Raw genomic sequence first — 20,655 nt, forward strand, 5'->3', positions numbered from 1 at the left:
TGGTTTGACATACCTTACCTTGCTACAGATGACTCTATTAAGGAGGTCATCAAGCACTAGCCAAAAAATTGGCATTCTCCATCCGATCTGGCCTCATGTACTAGCATAAGAAGAAGAAGAAGAAGGAAGTGGCCAAGTAGAAGGTTCAACAGTTGGTTGAGAAGCGGAAAAAAGAGGCTGAGGAGAAGGCCCAGGTGGAAGCGGAGCATGCCACAAAGCAGCAGGCTGAACAGGAAGAGCACGACTCCGAGCGTAATGGTATGTCTCCTTTGCTCCAAATAGAGGAGGAGGAGCATTCAAAGAAGGGTAGCGACGGCCAGGAGGAGAAGAGAATTCCCTTCCAGGTCAAAATGTATAGAGAACAAGGAAAGGAAGGGACGCGGAAGAAATCAAAAGTGACCAAGCTGTCGCTGGATCCAATCACTCTAATAGATGGTGACCTGGATGAGATAGGCGACAAGGTGTGTGATACCACGACATAATTGCTACAATAATTTGAGCATCAAGAACATCAGGCGCTCAGTAGCATTCAAAAGGATCTGCATGAGCTGTAGATTCAAACGAACAGGATCCAAGTAGGCACAGGGCAGATCAACGCTACAATAACAAGTTTGGCACTGGGGACCACCCAGGCAGCAGAGATGGTTCGATCACTAGATCGCAGGGCAGTCATGCTACCAAATGGATCCTTGAGCATGGAGGTGGCCGATGACAAGCCCATCATGAGTTATTTAAAGAACATTGGCCTCAACCTAGCCGTGCTCCCGAATGAGTATCTTCACACGCTGCAGGCAGGTGTGATAGCAGAGTTTCGGGCATGGGAGTAGCGTGCACTAATCCTCATAAGTGAGTATCGAGTAAACAACGAACATATTTTCCTTGAGAAGTCAGAGGTGTTGGAGGCACAAAACAAAATTTAGGGGAAGAACACCAAACTTGTAGCCACGATGGCAGAAGCCTACAGAACAGTGCCTGAACTGCATATACCGCAGGAAGCACCATTGGAGATGAAGATTAGAAAGATGGCTGTGGCTGTGCACGACACCAAAACGGAAGTGGCCAGAGTTTAGTTTGAGCTTAACCTAAAGATCACATAATTGAAGTTGAAGTTACAACCTTTAACTCCGCTAGAGGTAAGAGAACACTGTGAATCCATTATGAAGGATGGAGTCGAGACGGTAGGTGCTGCGGTGGTAGACTGCACCGTGCTTTTTGAGCAGGCTATAGAGGTAGTCATTGCCCTACAGGAGGATCCCACTCTGAAGCTCTTGAATACAGACGTGCGCAAGCTCCAGACATAGTATGATGAAGTAAGGGCAACAACGTGCACCATTGCTACAGCACAACGCCTTGTCAAGCTGCAGGAGGCGAAGTAGGTGCTTACATAGGTGGAAGCAGTGCAGAAGAAAGAGGTTGTTCTTATGGCCATATTAGGGCCTTGGTTGGATGTGGCCTAAATCGTCTCCATAAAAATTTAGGAGAAATTGGTGAACTTCTAGAGTACATAGTAGAAAATCAAGCAGGATAGTGTCAGACTAGCCATAGAGCTGCTAGTGGAACATGTCAAGCAGGCAGACACGCAGAGTGCGGCTAAGGTAGCAGTTGCACAAGTGGAGTTGGGGGATCTTCACAGTATGATCTCCGCACTAGCCAAGTGACTTGAGGGCGAGTCCCGATCTTTGCATTGGGGGCCTGTTGGGATGGGGTCCCCTGGTTTAAGTTTTGGGGCAAAATCCCATGTTTTCGGGCAAAAAGCCCAAGTTTTGATGTATAAAATGTAAATTATCCACAAATTATGGTCACACAGCGCGTAGATAGTTAAACTGTCATAAAGGATTTTACCCTTCTTTTATGTAAGTTGAATCGGCTTTTGAAGATCTACCCATGGTCCATGAACCATGGGATTGTATAAATAGGTGCGTCTTAGAGAGTCTAAGGGAGCGAAGAGATGATGAAGGTGAATATAATGGGTGAATAGAAGGAAGATCATAGAAGTCTTAGAGTAGAAGGAAGGCTCTGCATGTGTGTGCGCAGAGGCCTAGAGTAGAGTTCATAGCTGAGTGCGTGGACCCCTGCAACTGAGTGTGCAGGGAAGTCTTGAGTTTGTAAGCTGAACTGAATATTAATAAAGAAGATTGTTGCAGAAATTCTTGTGTTTCGTCTATTTACTTCTGTTATAAATGAATGTGCTTATGCTGTGACGAATAATTCTTGTATGAAATAATGATGTATTGATGCACAACTTTGCACGATCTATATTTTTATATGAATGTAATTGATGTTAACTATTTATGTGAAGATTATCTTGTTGTATGTTGAAGTTATCGAACACTTAAGCTGATATGAGAAATTACTGGGTTATAAGTAATCTTTGATGTGCGTAGATAGTTGATTTACCTATTCATGGTCCGCTAAAGCTAGTTGTAGACCTTTGTGGAGGTCTAAAGGTGTTGGGTCTTGAAATTGTCATACATTTCCACTACAATTTCACTATTATGTCCATTATATCACCTCCATTTCACCTTCATTTCACTACCATGTCACTACATTCATCTCACTTTCATTATCATTGGGTCACATTTATGTGCATATGCTTATACCTAACAAGTGGGTTGAGATTGTTGACATGTCTAGGACAAAAGGAGGCTTCTAGAAGACCATTATGTGGCACCCTAAGGCCAAATTCGAATTTGAGTGGAGAGGATCATGGGATCATGAGGATATGTGTCACATTTCCTATTTGTATTAAAACTCTAAGAAGACATGTGTCTTATCATTTCCTATTTTTATTAGAACTCTACAGGTATAGGGACAGATTCATGGACTCTCATTAATGAGATGACTTCATCTTTTTGTATAAATAGGAGATCTCTCTCCTTCATTTAGTAGCTTTTTAGTTTTGGAAAGTTTTTGGAAAGCCTTGGAGCTTTTGGAAGGCTTTGGATAGCTTTGTAAACTTTTGTAATTTTGAAGAATTTGAATAAAGATTTGATGTTCTCAACATGGAAGGAGATGTGAAGTAGATGTCATGGAGCATATTAGAATGTAAGGTAGAGTAGATTTTGTTTTGTAGATTTTCTTTGATTTCATTCAAGTATGTCATTTTATTGTTTTTAGGTTTAATAGTTTAGATTTTCCATTCATGAAAGTTTAACTCATGCAAGTGTTTTCAACCGGTTGATTGTAGATTTATCTAACTTTGTAATCTATGCTTAGCAAAATAGTCCAAGAAAGTATTTTCCAATTGGTGATTGGAGCATTAGAGCACACAGTGGATTAGTTTTCCATTACATGTTTTGTATTTGCTTTCCATTTCAATTTCATTAGAATAGTCACTCATTACATAAACAAATATTTCCAGAGCCTTTCGTTGATGGCTTATCCTCAAACTAAATGGCGAAATGTTGAGTTTATGAATAAGATTTCTTGCTGTTCAATGCCTTTTTCTTCTTAGTGTAGTCACTCATGATATAAACAAATATTTCCAGAGCCTTTCGTTGATGGTTTATCCTCAAACTAAATGGTGAAATGTTGTGTTTATGAATGAGATTTTTTGTTGTTCATTAGTTTAGTGTTAGATAGCTTAATGCCATTTTCTTATCAATTTAGTAACTCATGATTTAAATAGATATTTCCAAAAGCCCTTCGTTGATGGTTGAACCTAAGACTAAGTGGTGAAATGTTTTACTAATGATTGAGTTTTTCCTTGCATTTTCATGTTTAATTCTTTTAGAATGATGAAGATTTTGTTGCAATTTCATTTAGCTGTTACCATTTCTGCTTTCATTTCATAGACATTTTTCCGGCTTAGATTAATCTAACTATTCAAAGCTTTGATTTGTTTCCTTTTCTCCTTTCTTTAGAAATTAAATTTAACATTGAAAGTCATTAGATTTAGTTGACCATTAACATTTACAGATTTTCACCTAGAAGCATAGCTTTTCTTTCTTAGATTAATTTCCTTAAGCATAAGAAACAAAACCCCAAAAAAAAACATAAACTATAAATCAATGAAGTAAGAGAAAGGTTAACTAAGCACATACGGTGCACCACACTTCATTAGTTTACGATACCCGGATTGATAATTTATGTAGAGCAATTTAGGACACTAAATTGACTAGACATTTTGGCGCCATTGCTAGGGAAGTGTAATTAGGAGACCTTATTTCTTACATCTAATTAAATTCAATAATTTCTCAATTATGCTCTCCTCTTGCACTTTGTGTAATCTGGAGGATCAGAAAAAGAATTTTTATGTTTAAAAAATAAAAATAAAAATAAATCATTGTTTTGTTTAATGAAATATATATGTATATTTTTAATTTTTGAAAGTATAACATATAATTTTATTAACAAAACAATTTAAAAAAAATATATACATATATACATATATATTTTATTATTTTTTTTAGTAAAGTATATATGTATATTTTTAATTTTTGAAAATATAACATATGTAATTTTATTAACAAAATAAATAAATAAATAAATAAATAAATAATTCACGTTTCACATAATAAAACAATCTCTGCATTTCTTGAAGTTATGGTGGACGTAGTAAATCTTTGCATTCCTTGTCTGGAGGACATTCACTGGCCCGTATTCCTTCCAGTCACGCAGTCACTACATTTTTTTAGCCATTGTTGGGCCCCTCCTTAGAATCAAAATCCTTAGACCTTGATCTCTCAGTGCACTCTCGTTTTCTGCTCATGCTAGCTGTAATAACCTACTTGAATTCGTCAACCATTTTCTTAATCTGCCAGGCTCAAGCAACAAACCTGAAATCTAAATGCATTCAGTTAATGAGCTTAACATATTTGTAAGGACAACTGTTTCTAGTTCCTTATGTAATGCTTCAATAAGGGATGAAATAATATAGTCCAAGAATTGCTTAACATATGACTCATTACATCTCTCTACTTATCCTTTATCCATGGCCAATTTTCCAGCTTGGAGCAGTTCTGGCATGCCTGAAACTATAGCCATCCGAACTTCCTCATGAAAATAGAACTTCAATAATGGAACAAGATCACGAAAATTGACTAGTTTATATGTTGTGATTACATCTGAAAACAATTTTTTTTTCCTCTGAAATCGATTTTACAGCCGAATGTAGTAATTCAAAAAAACGGAGAACAGTAAAAACGGCAAACTTTAACTGCACGATATGGACAAAAAAGGATGAATTAGGAAAAAATAAAACATGGGTTTCTTCGGAGACGAGGTCAATTAGATAACCCGAAAACGGTTTTAATAAATTCGTGATGGTTTGGGAGAATTTCGTGGTTCTTTAAAGCCTCTTTTTGCATGCCGCGTGAAGAAAAACGAATTTGAATTAATGAACAAGCTGTTGATTTAATTCGGCGTGCTCGAAGAGGGGAATTATGATTTGGGAATCAATGGTGTGCTGGCATTCAATCTTACTCCACCACGTCTCCCGCCATGCCTCCCGATTTAATGCCTTCCATCTTTAACTCGTACTTCATTATGCCAAGGTGGATATCGTGGTCTATTTGGTTGATGCGGTGGATAAAGAGAGATTTGTAGAGTAAAAAAGGAGCTTGGTGCCTTAATTTCAGATGATTCTTTTGTTTTACCTTTTAATCGTAGACGGGGACTGTGCTGTTACATAGTTGGTTGCCTGGTTTCTATTCAACCAGACGCTGTGGCTACCTCCAGTGCTTAAGAAAGGTCAGGTCACACCATTGTCGATCTGAAGAGATAGCTTCAATTCAAAAGAATCAGGCATTTAGAGGAGATATATGATGCAATTTCTATTGTCTGGTAGTCTATAAAGTTGCAGGAAATGATGATAATTTGTGTTTTAGTAGTTGGTCCGCAGAATAATCCTCTGTACATACAAAGTTTCATTGATGGTGATGATGCCTTGAAGCTACACTACATTGTGCATTGTTCTCTGGATGTAATTGATGAAAGAGTAAATAATCTAAAGAAAATTGGGTCAACTTTGAATGAAACATATCTTGGACTTCTTTATCCAAGTGAAAACTATAAAGTGTATGGATATTTGACAAACACTAAGGTGAAATTCCTTTTAGTCACAATAGATGAGGACCTGAAAAATGCAGATATTAGGAGTTTCTTCAGACAATTTCATGCTGCATATGTGGACGCTGTGTAAAATCCTTTCCATGTACCAGGAAAGAGAATCACCTCACGTGCTTTTGCTGAAAGAGTTAGTACGATAGTGAGATCGTTTGGGACATCAACAATCATATAGGCTGCCCTATCCATCCTATTTCATAAATGACAATATAGGTTGCCCTATCCATCCTATTTGAGCTTCTCTCAAGTTTAGATGATTGGTTAAGGCATTTCAGCTTTATTGAATTTTAGCTTCTGTAGTGCCTTCACAATATTTTCCTTGTCTGCACTATGGAGTGCATGCATATTCTTCATAGTAAGACTGTCATTTGCTCTAAATTGACCACACGGATAGGTTTCTATTGACGATTTTGAAATGTGAGAATCTTGAAACTAAAATATGTTTGAGATTTATGGAGGTTAAATTTGATCATTGGTCATGGGATAGGAAGACTTTAGCACCTTGAATTTCTTTTGGCTGATGGTATAAACTATAAATGTCACATAGAGAGAGCCTAAATTTGTGTTCAATGGATTTGTATTATATGCTTATCAAAAGGCATGCGATGATATAAAATCTGTCAGCACAGTTTTTATTAAAAAAAACATTTTTTTTTTTATGAAATAAGTAGGTTATTTGCTCATTTTTCGGAAAGGTATTGATTAATTTTGGACTGATGATGAAAAATGAATGGTTAACTTTCTCTTCAAGATTTTTAGCTACAGAAACTGTGCACATTCTGTAGCTAAAGTCGTTCCGCAGCTAAAGCCATTCTGTAGCTAAAGTCATTCCGCAGCTAAAACCATTTTGCAGCTAAAGTCATTGCACAGCTAAAACCATTTTGCAACTAAACATCAATTTTGCAACTGAAAAACCTCACTGTTCAAATCAGTCTAACTTTCTCACACGAAATCAGATTTTGATGATTCAAGTGTCATTGGAAAGATATCGATGAGATCTACATAATGCGAAATCCATCGTTGGTGTTTGAAATAGTAAATAATGAAATAAATTGCTGAAAAGATACAATAGTTAACTTGATGCACTAATTCTGAAGCAGGTATAAATTATTTTGGTTTTCCTTTTTGAACTTGTTTCATTAATATGAATTCTTAGTTTTGTGTGTAAATATCATAACTAAAAAGATTGATCACCTCTCTCCTTTGATAATCTTACATTCCATTGCAGAAGAAGTATTAGTTTTTTTGCAGGTTCCAAGAGGAAGGACAAATGACTACAAGTGAATAGTGTCTCTCTTAAGAGACCAATTTGTTTCATAGGAGGATGATCAACAACAAAGAAGAAACATGCTAATGCAAAATCAGATCCAAAAACTTGAAAAAAATTCAAATACTGTTGTCTCCATTACATCCATACTTCATAATAAACCATTCACCTCATTTACCTTCATATTTTCCATTTACATTCACATACACTTTCCATTACATTTTGTCCACTCATAACCCACAAATAAAAGCAAGAGGCTCAGTCACATGCTTATTGCCCATTGACATTTCTAATTTCCATTGCCATCTTCCATTTTCATATTCTCTTTCCTATCATTTTCATTTTGCAAATAAGCCCTGCTTCAATGCAAATTATTGAGTCCATAGTCCTATGAGTCTAAGTCCTTGCAAAAACACCTTGAGGCTTTCATGCCTTAATGGCAAGTCCTCATACCGACGAACAATGGGAATACATTAATGTCCCTTGTTTATTGGATCTTCTAGGTGACTTGACATCGACAAATTCATTCGTACCTAGCAAGATGTGTTTGGGCATCTTGACTCTCATTTTCATTAATGGTGAGAGTTTTCGTGTTGACTAGTGGCATTCATTAATGGCCACTAAGTCAACAATTTCCTGCTATGTTTTACATCAGAACATCTCTTCACATAGAAGGAATTGTTCCAATGAGTTTTGAAGACATGAAAACTATTATTTTCAGCATTTTTGGAGCAGATAGAAAATAGATCAGCACTATTCAGCAGTAGATTCAGCAAGTTCTAGTAGAAGCAATAAAAATTCATCTTGCCTCCTTTATCCATGACTCTTTTTGTCCAGCCACTTGAAGAAGATTATGATCAGAATTTTGTAGCCACCACACATACAACTCATATATTTCAAAGGGTAACTTAAGGCATGTCATTTTCTAACTTTTGACCATAGAATTCCATACAAAGCTAGAATGATAATTGCTGGAAAAACATTTCTCTTCCTCATTTCATAAAATTGTCAATACCACCAGTTGGGGGGGGGGGGGGAAATATATTCATATTCATATCTTGCCATGTTCATATCATATTCAGAAGCCCACATACTTCCAAAATATATTAACTATTACATTATTATTATGAGCATACAATGGCTTTTCAAAAGTGCTTAAAGGATAATTGGATAAAAACATAATCATGGTTGTCACACAAGAACCAACCATCATGCAATCCAATAAAGATATTCTTTGCAACAATAATCAAAATATCATTATACAAAGTTCAAAGATAAAAATAGAATGCAACAACAAAATATGGTTGTAACACAAGAACCAACCATGTTGCAATTCAAGTAAAACACTTTGCAGAAGAATGAAGTTATCAAATTATATCATGCAAAGTTAAGCCAAAGCTCAAGGATCAAAATAATTAATGTAATATATATTGCATCAGGACATGCAATAGCTTCAGTTGGGGGGTATGTTGGGTCTTGAAATTGTCATACATTTCCATTACAATTTCACTATTATGTCCATTATATCACCTCCATTTCACCTTCATTTCACTACCATGTCACTACATTCATCTCACTTTCATTATCATTGGGTCACATTTATCTTTTTCCAAACTTTATTAATTCTTAGCCTTTTTAAGTGAATTTATGGTTAAAAATTAGAAAATAATGTGCATATGCTTATACCCAACAAATGGGTTGAGATTGTTGACATGTGTAGGTCAAAAGGAGGCTTCTAGAAGACGTTTATGTGGCACCCTAAGGCCAAATTCGAATTTGAGTGGAGAGGATCATGGGATCATGAGGATATGTGTCACATTTCCTATTTGTATTAAAACTCTAAGAAGACATGTGTCTTATCATTTCCAATTTTGATTATAACTCTATAGGTATAGGGAGAGATTCATGGACTCTCATTAATGAGATGACTTCTCATCTTTTTGTATAAATAGGAGGTCTCTCTCCATTTAGTAGCTTTTTAGTTTTGGAAAGTTTTTGGAAAGCCTTGGAGCTTTTGGAAAGCTTTGGAGAGCTTTGTAAACTTTTGTAATTTTGAAGAATTTGAATAAAGCTTTGATGTTCTCAACATGGAAGGAGATGTGAAGTAGATGTGATGGAGCATATTAGAATGTAAGTTAGAGTATATTTTGTTTTGTAGTTTTGCTTTGATTTCATTCAAGCATGTCATTTTATTGTTTTCAAGTTTTCAAGTTTAGATTTTCCATTCATGCAAGTTTAATTCATGCAAGTAACACAAATTTCATTAAATTTGGAAGTTTTCAATGGATCTAGAATTTAGAACTTTAACTAGATTAAGGTTTTTCAAAATGAGGAATTAGAAAGTCACTTAGTTCACTAATTTTAACGTAGATATTCACCATTTTTTGTGTAAAAATTATCATGATAAACTTTATATATATATATATATATATATATATATATATATATATATATATATATATAAACTTGCTAAAGCAAATCTTTCACATCTTAATCTTGGATTCCTTACATTATCTATTTTAATAGTTTTTATGGTTTATATTAAAAGACAATTTTTTTAAGGTTATTTTATGAAAATAATGATGTGTATTTTACTATAATTAACCCATTTAATTATAATCAGATATAGTAAATATCATGTATGTGTTAAGCTACAATTATTACTAAGAAAGTGTTGGCACAATTTAAAAGTCTATCACCTTTGCAACACTAATAATATGGTTGAAGATTAAAAAAATCTCATAGATCATCCAGTTTATACTCATATTGGAATTAAATTTCAAACTATTTGTGAAGCTACCAACCTTCTTGATTGTTTAACTAAACAAAATTATGATGATCTTGAAACACTTCTTTTAATACTTTTTGAGCATATTAACAATAAAATTCGAAATAACTTTTAGTAATATCTTTTTACCTTCTTATATACTATTTTTAGTCTTAGTGGATAATAATCATCATTATCACCATCACAATTACATACTATTATAGGAAGTTTGCACCATTTTATAGTTGAGGAGAAAAAAAATAGTATCAAATTAAATGTTGAATGTGAGTAGTAGCATAATTTATTTTTATTTATTATTTGTACTTTTATGTTAATAAAAAAGTTGATTGAGGCTTGCTTAATGAATAATAGATTAATATGCAAGATACATATTAAGTATAAAGTTATTTAATGACAAATGATCTTAGTGATGTGTCCAATATATACCATTATTTAGAACTTTAACTAAATTAAGTTTTTTCAAAATGAGGAATTAGAAAGTCACTTAGTTCACTAATTTAATGTAGATATTCACCATTTTTTGTGTAAAATTATCATTTTTTGTGTAAAATTATCATGATAAAATTTATAAAACAAATTTATATAAACTTGCAAAAGCAAATCTTTCACATCTTAATTTGGATTCCTTACATTAACTATTTTAATATTTTTTATGGTTTATATTAAAAGATAAGTTTGTTAAGGTTATTTTATGAAAATAATGGTGTATGTTACTATTATTAACCCATTTAATTGTAATCCGATATAGTACATATCATGTATGCGTTAAGTTATGATTATTACTAAAGGAGTGTTAGCACAATTTAAAAGTCTATCACCTTTGCAACACTAGTAATATGGTTGAAGATTGAAAACTCTCATAGATCATCCAATTTATACTCATATTGGAATTAAATTTCAAAATATTTGTGACGGTACCAAATTTCTTGATTGTTTAACTAAACAAAATTACGATGATCTTGAAACACTTCTTTTAATGCATTTTGAGCATATTAACAATAAAATTCAAAATAACTTTTGGTAATATCTTTTTACCTTCTTATATACCTTATTTGGTCTTAGTGGATGATAATCATCATTATCACCATCATAATTACATACTATTGTAGGAAGTTTGCACTATTTTAGAGTTGAGGAGAAAAAAAAAATTAGGATCAAATTAAATGTTGAATGTGAGTAGCAGATTGAGGCTTGCTTAAATAATAATAGATTAATATATATCATAAAGTTATTTAATGACAAATGATCTTAGTAATGTGTCCAATATATACCATTATTTAGAACATTAACTAGATTAAATTTTTTCGAAATGAGGAATTAGAAAGTCACTTAGTTCACTAATTTTAATGTAGATATTCACCATTTTTTGTGTAAAAATTATCATGATAAAATTTATAAAACAAATTTATATAAACTTGCAAAAGCAAATCTTTCACATCTTAATGTGGATTCCTTACATTATCTATTTTTAATATTTTTATGGTTTATATTAAAAGATAAGTTTGTTAAGGTTATTTTATGAAAATAATGATGTGTATGTTGCTATTATTAACCCATTTAATTATAATCCAATATATAGTAAAATATCATGTATGTGTTAAGTTATGATTATTACTAAAAGAGTGTTAGCACAATAAAAAGGCTATCACCTTTGCAACACTAGTAATATGGTTGAAGATTTAGAAATTGTCATAGATCATCCAGTTTATACTCATATTGGAATTAAATTTCAAAATATTTGTGACGCAACCAACCTTCGAGATTGTTTAACTAAACAAAATTATGATGATCTTGAAACACTTCTTTTAATGTTTTTTTAGCATAACAATAAAATTTGAAATAACATTTAGTAATATCTTTTTACCTTCTTATATACCGTATTTGGTCTTAGTGGATGATAATCATCATTATCACCATCAACATTACATACTATTGTAGGAAGTTTGCACCATTTAAGAGTTGAGGACAAAATATTTTTTTAAGATCAAATTATATGTTGAATGCTAGTAGTAGCATAATTTATTTTTATTTATTATTTGTACTTTTATGTTAAAAACTTGAGGCCTACTTAATGAATAATAGATTAACATGCAAGCTATATATTAATTATAAAGTTATTTAATGACAAATGATCATAGTATTGTGTCCAATATATACCATCATAGATCCATTTTAAGTGCAGATGTAGGGATCAAATTTCTTCACGTGCAAACATTTTGAATGAAAGATACAATGTGTTATTTTTCATTGTTGAAACTGTATTTTTGAATGCTAAATAGAGTAGATATACCACCAAATAAAAATTTTAACCATAAAAAACTTTTTTCTTATATATAGATATATATGAAGTTGATATTGACATAAATTAGTTAACATAAATTTTCAAATAGTTTCTCTATATCTCTAGCTGAATTTTTTTGAAAAGTATAAAATTTAAACATCTAATTCACACATTTTATATACTTCTAATTACTTTACAAAATATTCATTTCTTTTATTTTTCTATTTAGAACATAATTTTTATTTTTCCCCCCATATTGGGTTGTAAAATGAGCCTCTCATCTCAATTACTAATCATTTTAATGATCAAAATCAATCATGAATTAGAATAGTAACAAAGTAGTACAATTTGATTATTTTCAAATACAACAAGAAAGAGAGAAAATTGACTAAGTTATTTATTACAAATGTTTAGTTTTTATTCCTGTAGTGTTTAAGGATATTATATTGAAAAGAACATATTAACATTCATCTAAAACTTAGATTCCTTACATTATTTCTATTATCATTAACATTTATATTTATGTATTAAATTTGACTCATGAATAATATTCAACTAAAACTTAGATTCCTTACATTATTTCTATTATCATTATCATTTATATTTATGTATTAAATTTGACTCGTGAATAATAGATTTTGCAAAAAAAAAACTTACCTATAAAGTTATTTAAGAATATATTAATATTGTTTTTCTTACTATTATTGACCATTTTAAATTGACACTAACTATTTTTCCGACGTTGAGTACAAATTAATTATACTAGTACAATGTTGGCACACTTCAAAATCTATAAGAGGAAATATTTTATAATTCTAGTTGTGTTGTTCAATGATCAATTTTTTTTTTTTATAAATTAGAGTGCAACAAAATAGTGAATTTGATTTATATCAATTATAATAAGGAAAATTAAGGAAAACTCACCTCAAACATTATATCTAGTGTCTAGCATTTATTCATTAAGTGTTTAAATGGTTTATATTAAATAGAATACTAATTAGGTACTCCATTGTTTTTTTAATAAACCAAGTTTAGAAGATGTTTTTAAGTGCATTATTGAATTTGATTATGCATATTTGATATGGTGAGAAGTCATGTTGGTGAAATAAATCCTTGAAAACTTAAATATTTTATGCCATTGTCATGTAATTTGTATAACACATGATTACATTGAAATATTAAATAATATAAAACTCCTCCAAAAAGAATATGAAGAGAATATTTGATATACAACAAATATGGAAAAGTGTGTATGAATGTATATTAATAGATCCTTCAAAAAAAATTACATTCATGAATCATATAAACCTACTCTTAAGATATTCGCTCAAGTAGATCAAGAATGGCTACTACACCATATCTATTTATCTTGGTCTTCTTGCAATGTTCTTTCTTTGGCATCCATGCCCACACTATGGTATTAATTGGAATAGAGCCAAGTTCTGTGTCATCAGGATTTGGTACCCAATATTGCTCTAAAAAATTTCCATTGTATTTCCCTGACATAGGCTTCCACCAGTCAACCTTTACATGAAGATTCTCACTTTCATTATCCCTAAAGTTATTTGAGATGGATTTTGCCATCCAAATCACCTCTCTTGCATCCTCATTTCCTGATCTAACTAGCAACATCTTTCCTTTCTCAACATCAATCATTAGATTGAAAGTTGGTTTTGGCTTGTTGCATTTGGGTCCAACATGTATTGGTTCATCTATCACATTATCAAAATCTCCATCTATAATACTTGACATTCCTTGGAGTGCATTACTATCAACATCAACAATGTGCCTTGTCCTGGGCCAGAAACGCTCAAAAGATGAATCAATTCCATCTATTATTCTATGATCATTATAGATTCCATCTAATGTATCAAGAACTTTTTCCCAATACACTACTTTATTTTTCTATTCCTCTGTAACAATTGGTGAATCCTCGTTCCCAATAGTGTCTTTCCACATTTTTATGTATGATGTTATCCCTTCCTTTAGTTCTTTTAAATAGACATCATTTTGTTTGGAAGTTAAGAAAGATGGCTTCCCTATGGGAATTATAGGTCGGCCTTCATCATCTATATTCCATAACTCAACTGGTTTTGACCACTCAATATCTCTAATTGATTCTTTGTACCTTAGTACTGGAACATCATTGAGTACAAGAAATTGGAAGTATTGGACATTAAGATGTCCATCTAGTGCATTTTTTCCCTCCTTGATGTATCCATTAAGGAAACTTTTGAAGTCATAGACCTTGTCAATAAGTGTAGGTGGAAACACTCGATTTTCTTCAATTGTGCGATATGTAACCATCATTTCAGGTAAAGAATAAATATCTTTAGTTTTTAAGTTGGAAGACATTCTTCCGTAGGTTCCATCTATGTATTCATGGGTGTGCCCCACAGGCATGAACCCAACCTCAATAGTGATGAAGACACCAGGTGCAATTAAAAGCGATAGAAACATGAAAAGATAGCGATTCTTATTATCACTTGCTGCATTGTCCAACTGTAACAACAAATGTGGAGGAAGAGGTTTAAAATCAACATTTTGACTTTTTGAACTTCCATGAGATATAAAATCATCCTTGTACCCTTGACATTTTAAGTAAATAGAGGTGTCAATTAATGCATTTGTAAGTGGGTTTCTTGAAATTCCACTTTCATGAAGTAGATCACCATATATATCCATTTGTGGGTCTTCAAGGTCCCTTAAGCACTTTGCAAGAGATGTCATAGTAAATTGTGATCCCATATGGACAAATGGTAAGGAGAAATGACCAAAACATCCTGCCTTATGCCCATGTGTAAGCATACCTGTCAATGACAAACCTAAATTTGTTCCTACAATAGATTTTGATTTGACACGTAGCCTTGGGATTGAAGTCTTTGTTTTGTCCATTTTATCATGGATAATGCTCAAATACTCCTTTGGAAACCGCTCTGACATAATTCTATGGGCATAGTAGCAATATCTTCCACACATAACAATCTTGTTATGTTTCTTCAACCTACCTCGTGCCTTTTCTTCCAACTCTTTTGTAGTTGCTGACTTCATTTGTGCTTTCAACACAATACATTCACTGCATTTACTGAAGTTGGTGTTCTTTGAAAATGCCACATGCCCTAACTTAGTATTCCAAATCTTGGTCATTATTGACTGTGATATTGATGGGTAATTGAGCTTTTGAAGAGCCTCATTGATCTCTTTTAACAAAGAATTTTGTGTGTAAGTCGAAGGAAGCAATATTAAAGGAGCAGATGTTCCATCTTCTTCAACTTGATGTGTTTGGTTTGGTGAAAAATCTGAATTATCCATTACAATTTTGTGCAATATTTCTATGGATGCCACTGTGTAAGTTCTTGCTTTGCATGTGTTGGTGTTACCATGAATAGATTTGATCTGTCCATGTTGGAAATAATGCTGGTAGTTATAGAATGTTCTTTGAGGAATTTTATGTATCTTATACCATGCTTTCGTACAAATAATATTCCTATTAAATCTCATGTCCTTTACATTTCTAGCAATAGGTGGTAAGCCATGGCCATGGCCATGGCCCATTGACATGACTGTGTTTGACATGAGTGAATTCAAGACAAATTCTCTAGTACCATTTTTATTTATTTGTCTCATATCCCTTCTAGCACTTGCAATGGCCTTCCTATCCACATGTTGAAGACAATCTTTTCTACAACATACATCTGCTGCCAAAACTCGAATTTCTTTCTCTTCATCTATTTTTGTTTGACATTTTGCAATTTTTTTTGTAGCCATAACTTGTTTAATCCTTTTATATGGCCTTGTTACATGCATATCAATTGAGTTTCTATCTTTTTCATTACAAAAGTACCCATCCCAATTGTTTAAGGGATTTCTGTCCTCTATAACATCCCATATCACCATTTCCTTGGGTGGCTCCTTGAACTTTTTCTTAACCCTTAATATCACACCTTTGTTGTCCACCAACTTATTTATTGGCCATCTAACCAAAAATTGTATAGACTTATCCCCAATTCTACATATCTCACAATTTCCATCTATCTCTTCTAGAAAAACACCAAAATCCATTTCACCTAGTGTTTCACCCTCAACAATGTCATCCTCGCGGACATTAACTAGCATTCCTTTGGCAATTCACATGCTTGTTCCCATGCATTCATGTGTAAGAGAAACCTTTGAACATATGAATCTAACCCTATCTTGGGGAATATTTGTGGCATGATCATGACAGTGAGGCTCCAAATCTGATTCTGGCCAAATTTCATAAGATTCTAATGCACCCCCAAGTGTATGCTCAAATCCTGTTGGATGTGGTAGAGGAGCATTATATTTTAACACCTTCTCGATTTTAACCACTATGCATCCTTTATTCACCATCTTTCCATGCACTTTATGCCCAAGCTCTGTATTGAATATGGAGCCCTCGCCCACCTTCACTCCATGTTGCAGAAGATCTACCTTGGCTCCAATAGAAAATGTGGAAGAAACATTTGCACCTATAAACGAACGTAAATAAGGTTAGTATTTACTCCAAAAAAACATTTATTATGCTATCAATAATATATAATACATGCTTCAATATTTTGATTTACCTATGTTGTGTCTCAAATCCATGATCTTCCATGGATGTATGTCCCCTTCATTAACATCCTCATCAATCAAATGTGGTTGAGTTACATCAATTATCAAAATTGTAACATAACTAGCATTAACCCTTTCTCCAACATAATAAGTTCCAGACTCTGCAAATTCGACCCTTCCTAGCCCAATGACTTGATCATTAATAAGGAGATCAACATAGTCCCCTTTTGCCAAAATTATATTTTCCATTGTAGCTTGTATCAATTCTGTAACAACAATTAAATCGTAACTTGTAATTAAAAGGTTGAACCGTGTAAAGTGTGACTTTATATTTTCACAAAAACACACAACTTACGAAAAAGTAATATAGATGCAAAAATTAAAATAGTATGGTAGTAATATTGTATGTAATGAAACATTGTTTCCTCAAATTAAAGCTAACAATCAATATCATTCCTTCTACTACAAACATAAGCATATTGCTAGAAGCAACATTACATGGTCAAATAAATCTAGCACGTGCTAGATTTCCTTCTAGGACAAACAAGCACATTGTCAATAAGAATATTCTAAGGTGAAGGAAATCCACCACATGCTAAATTTCCTTCTAACGTAAATAGAAGCATATTACTCACAAAATCATTTCAAAGTAAAAGAAATCTTACACATTCTAAAGTTTATTCTAGCACAAACACAATGATATTGCCAAAAACAACATTGCAATGTGAAAGATATCTAGCATACGCTTGATTTACTTCTAGCACAAACAAAAGCACATTGTCAACAATAACATTGTAGGGAAAACCAAATCCAACAACTTCTATCAAAAACACAATCAAATTTCCAATAACAACGCGCAAGGTAAAATAAATTTAACGCGTGCTAGCTTTACATGTAGCATAAATACAAGCATACTACCAAAAACAACATTTCATGCCAGAAGAAATCTAGTGCATGCTATATTTCCTTCTAACACAAACAAAAGCACATTACCAAGGTGAAGGAAATCTAACACGTGTTAGATTTCCTTCTATAATAAACAACCAAATTGAAAACGACAATATTGCATAGCAAAAGAAATCTAGCACAACTTCTAGCCCAAACACAAGCACAACATTTCCAATAACATTGCCAAGGTGAAGGAAATCTAACACTTGCTAGATTTCCTTTTATCATAAACAACCAAATTGACAACAACAATATTGCAAAGAAAAAGAAATCTAGCATAGTTTCTAGCCCAAACACAAGCACGTTTCCAATAAAAATATTGCAAGGTGAAAGAAATTTAATGCATGTTAGCTTTACATGTGGCACAAATACAAGAAAACTACCAACAACAACATTGCATGCCAAAAGAAATCTATTGCGTGTTATGTTTCTTTTTAACACAAATAAAAAAAGTGTAATGGTGATTCTTTGTTGTGAAGACCCATATTAAAAGTGGTGTAATGCTAATAAGACCAATGCAGCTACTGCCAGGATACCAATGTAAAGTTTCGTTGTTCAAAAGTTTACGGCCTCGTTGGTAAAACCATGCATGCCATATTCAGTGACTATGGCATACTCTAAGGTAGATTCAGTAATAAATTTTGTGCATTAATAGAGTTTTGCCATTTTCTGGCTAAGTTAAGGCACCAACACCACAACTGTTATGAATCACCTAGTCAAGTCTCAAGAGAGAGCCTCTTTTGTCTCATCACTATATCAATCCATGAAATGGTGGAGAGCCTAACAACCTTCTCTTTTAATCACTCAAGCTAGACCAAATTGACAAGTTGTATTCCTACCTAACCAAACATTTTCCATGTTTTTGCTTCCTCATAAAAAGATAGCAGTCTAGGGGTTATCCTGATGCAAAATGTACCTCTCGACAGACTATGTTAACACCTTGTTTTAGGAGATTAACCCACTAGCCTTTGTTCTATAGTACAAATAAAATCGGTCACACTTTCATATTTTATTTGGATTTTATTTTAACCCATATGTAGTAGCATTGTGCTGACTAATACATTGGCTTTAAAAAGTAATGCAGTTCTAATAGTCAATATTGACATGGTTGGTCAATCTTTTTCTATGGAATAGATTTATGATGACAGGAAAATTATAGAAGTATCGATAGTCATAGAAAATGAATTTGCAGAGAGACTGGGAAGACCAAATCAAGTTCCCACATCCATTGGCCTATTGAAAACATCCCAACATGAGGACTCAGATACATATCTTGGAAAGGAATCTTCAAATGGAACCCAATCCAAAAAAAAGTAGATAAACGTAAAAGAAATCGATCAAGACCCAAGAACAGATACAAAAACTCATTATGGGTATTGATATATATTGGGATAATGTGGTAAAGATGAAGCATAAGGTATTGGTGGACCACTGGGAACACATTAGGATGTCTAGTGGACAAATGAAAGAATGGGTGCAGAATGTTGGTTCTGTATTGTTGGAAATAGACCGAAGGTAAGCATGCTCCTCAATAGTTGGTTTGGATTCCACTTCATGACAGTGGAAGATGCAGATAGGATTGGCTCAATCTCATGCGTGAAAGGTAGGGGATTTTTATGCTTGTAGAATTAGACGGTCAGATTTAATCCTATTAAAGAAGATCCCCAGCGAAAATACATATGGGTTAAACTCCCTGGCCTTCCTTTGGAACTATGGACCAAGAAGGAAATCATGGAAATTGCCAACAAGATAGGAAAATTCTATTATGTCGATGAAGGGTGTGCTGGCCTTCTAGAAAAATGAGTAGCATGGTTTTTCATTGAACCAGATTCCATAGAAGGTCTCCCGGCTACCCTTGATATCTATTAGAGTAAACAATCTATCATAAAACGAGTGGATTACTGGGGAACCCCTTTTAGATGTTTGGGATGCCATAATACCATACATCTAATAGCGAAATTCGTACATAGACTTGGTTGGGATGACATCAAAATGCATGGTAAGGCTATAGGCGTAAATCAAAATCATACTTTTCCCAAGAAAGAACATGTCCCTTGGGAGCTGCCAAATGAAGTGTAGGTGCCTGCGCTAGAATAAGTTCCTATAAACAATAGTAGTAGAAAGGATAACAGTATGTCGACTCCAAGAATTAATACTCAAGAAATAGATTCCCAAGATAGGCCATATGGACGGGGAAACTCAGCGAATAATGAAGATAAAATTTTCACTCCGGAGGTTGGCCAAATTCGATATATTACAAAAGGAAATGAACCCAGTTGACATCCAAAATTGAGGCCTTATGCAACATATCCTTCTCAACATGATAATATACAAGCAAATACTTCCCCTGTCTTAATTGATGTTGATGTGGAAAATCTAAAAATGGATGAATCACTGGGCCTCGAATCGTTGTCAGTTAAGAAGACCTTTTTCAGGAGACAAAGTCTTTTAATAATATGGATTTCCCTAGAAATGGATCAACTAAGAAGAAAAAGGATACTAAATACAAAAATATATCCTCATGTAATGGAGTTGGGTCAGAGCTCAACACTTACTTTTCTGAAACCAATGAAGCAACTCTCTATCCAAACATTGATCTAGGAACTTCTTATTACTAATACGAAGAAACAAAGACCTCATATTCACGGGTCCTTATAGAAGACTATCCCGTAGCAACCCAATCTAATTGAGGATCATGTCATTAAATATCAGAAGTTTTGGATCACTACA

At 33.2% G+C, this 20,655-nt stretch overlaps 1 pseudogene; it reads left to right on the forward strand.

The window, feature by feature from the left end:
• Positions 1-5,764: 5,764 nt before the first annotated feature.
• LOC149201934 (uncharacterized) lies at positions 5,765-6,323 on the forward strand (annotated as a pseudogene).
• Positions 6,324-20,655: the final 14,332 nt, after the last annotated feature.

The sequence above is a fragment of the Pinus tabuliformis genome, chromosome 2_1, assembly GCF_031772625.1.
Source record: "Pinus tabuliformis cultivar Carrire ecotype Pingquan chromosome 2_1, CPIR1, whole genome shotgun sequence".
NCBI classification, from domain to species: domain Eukaryota; kingdom Viridiplantae; phylum Streptophyta; class Pinopsida; order Pinales; family Pinaceae; genus Pinus; species Pinus tabuliformis.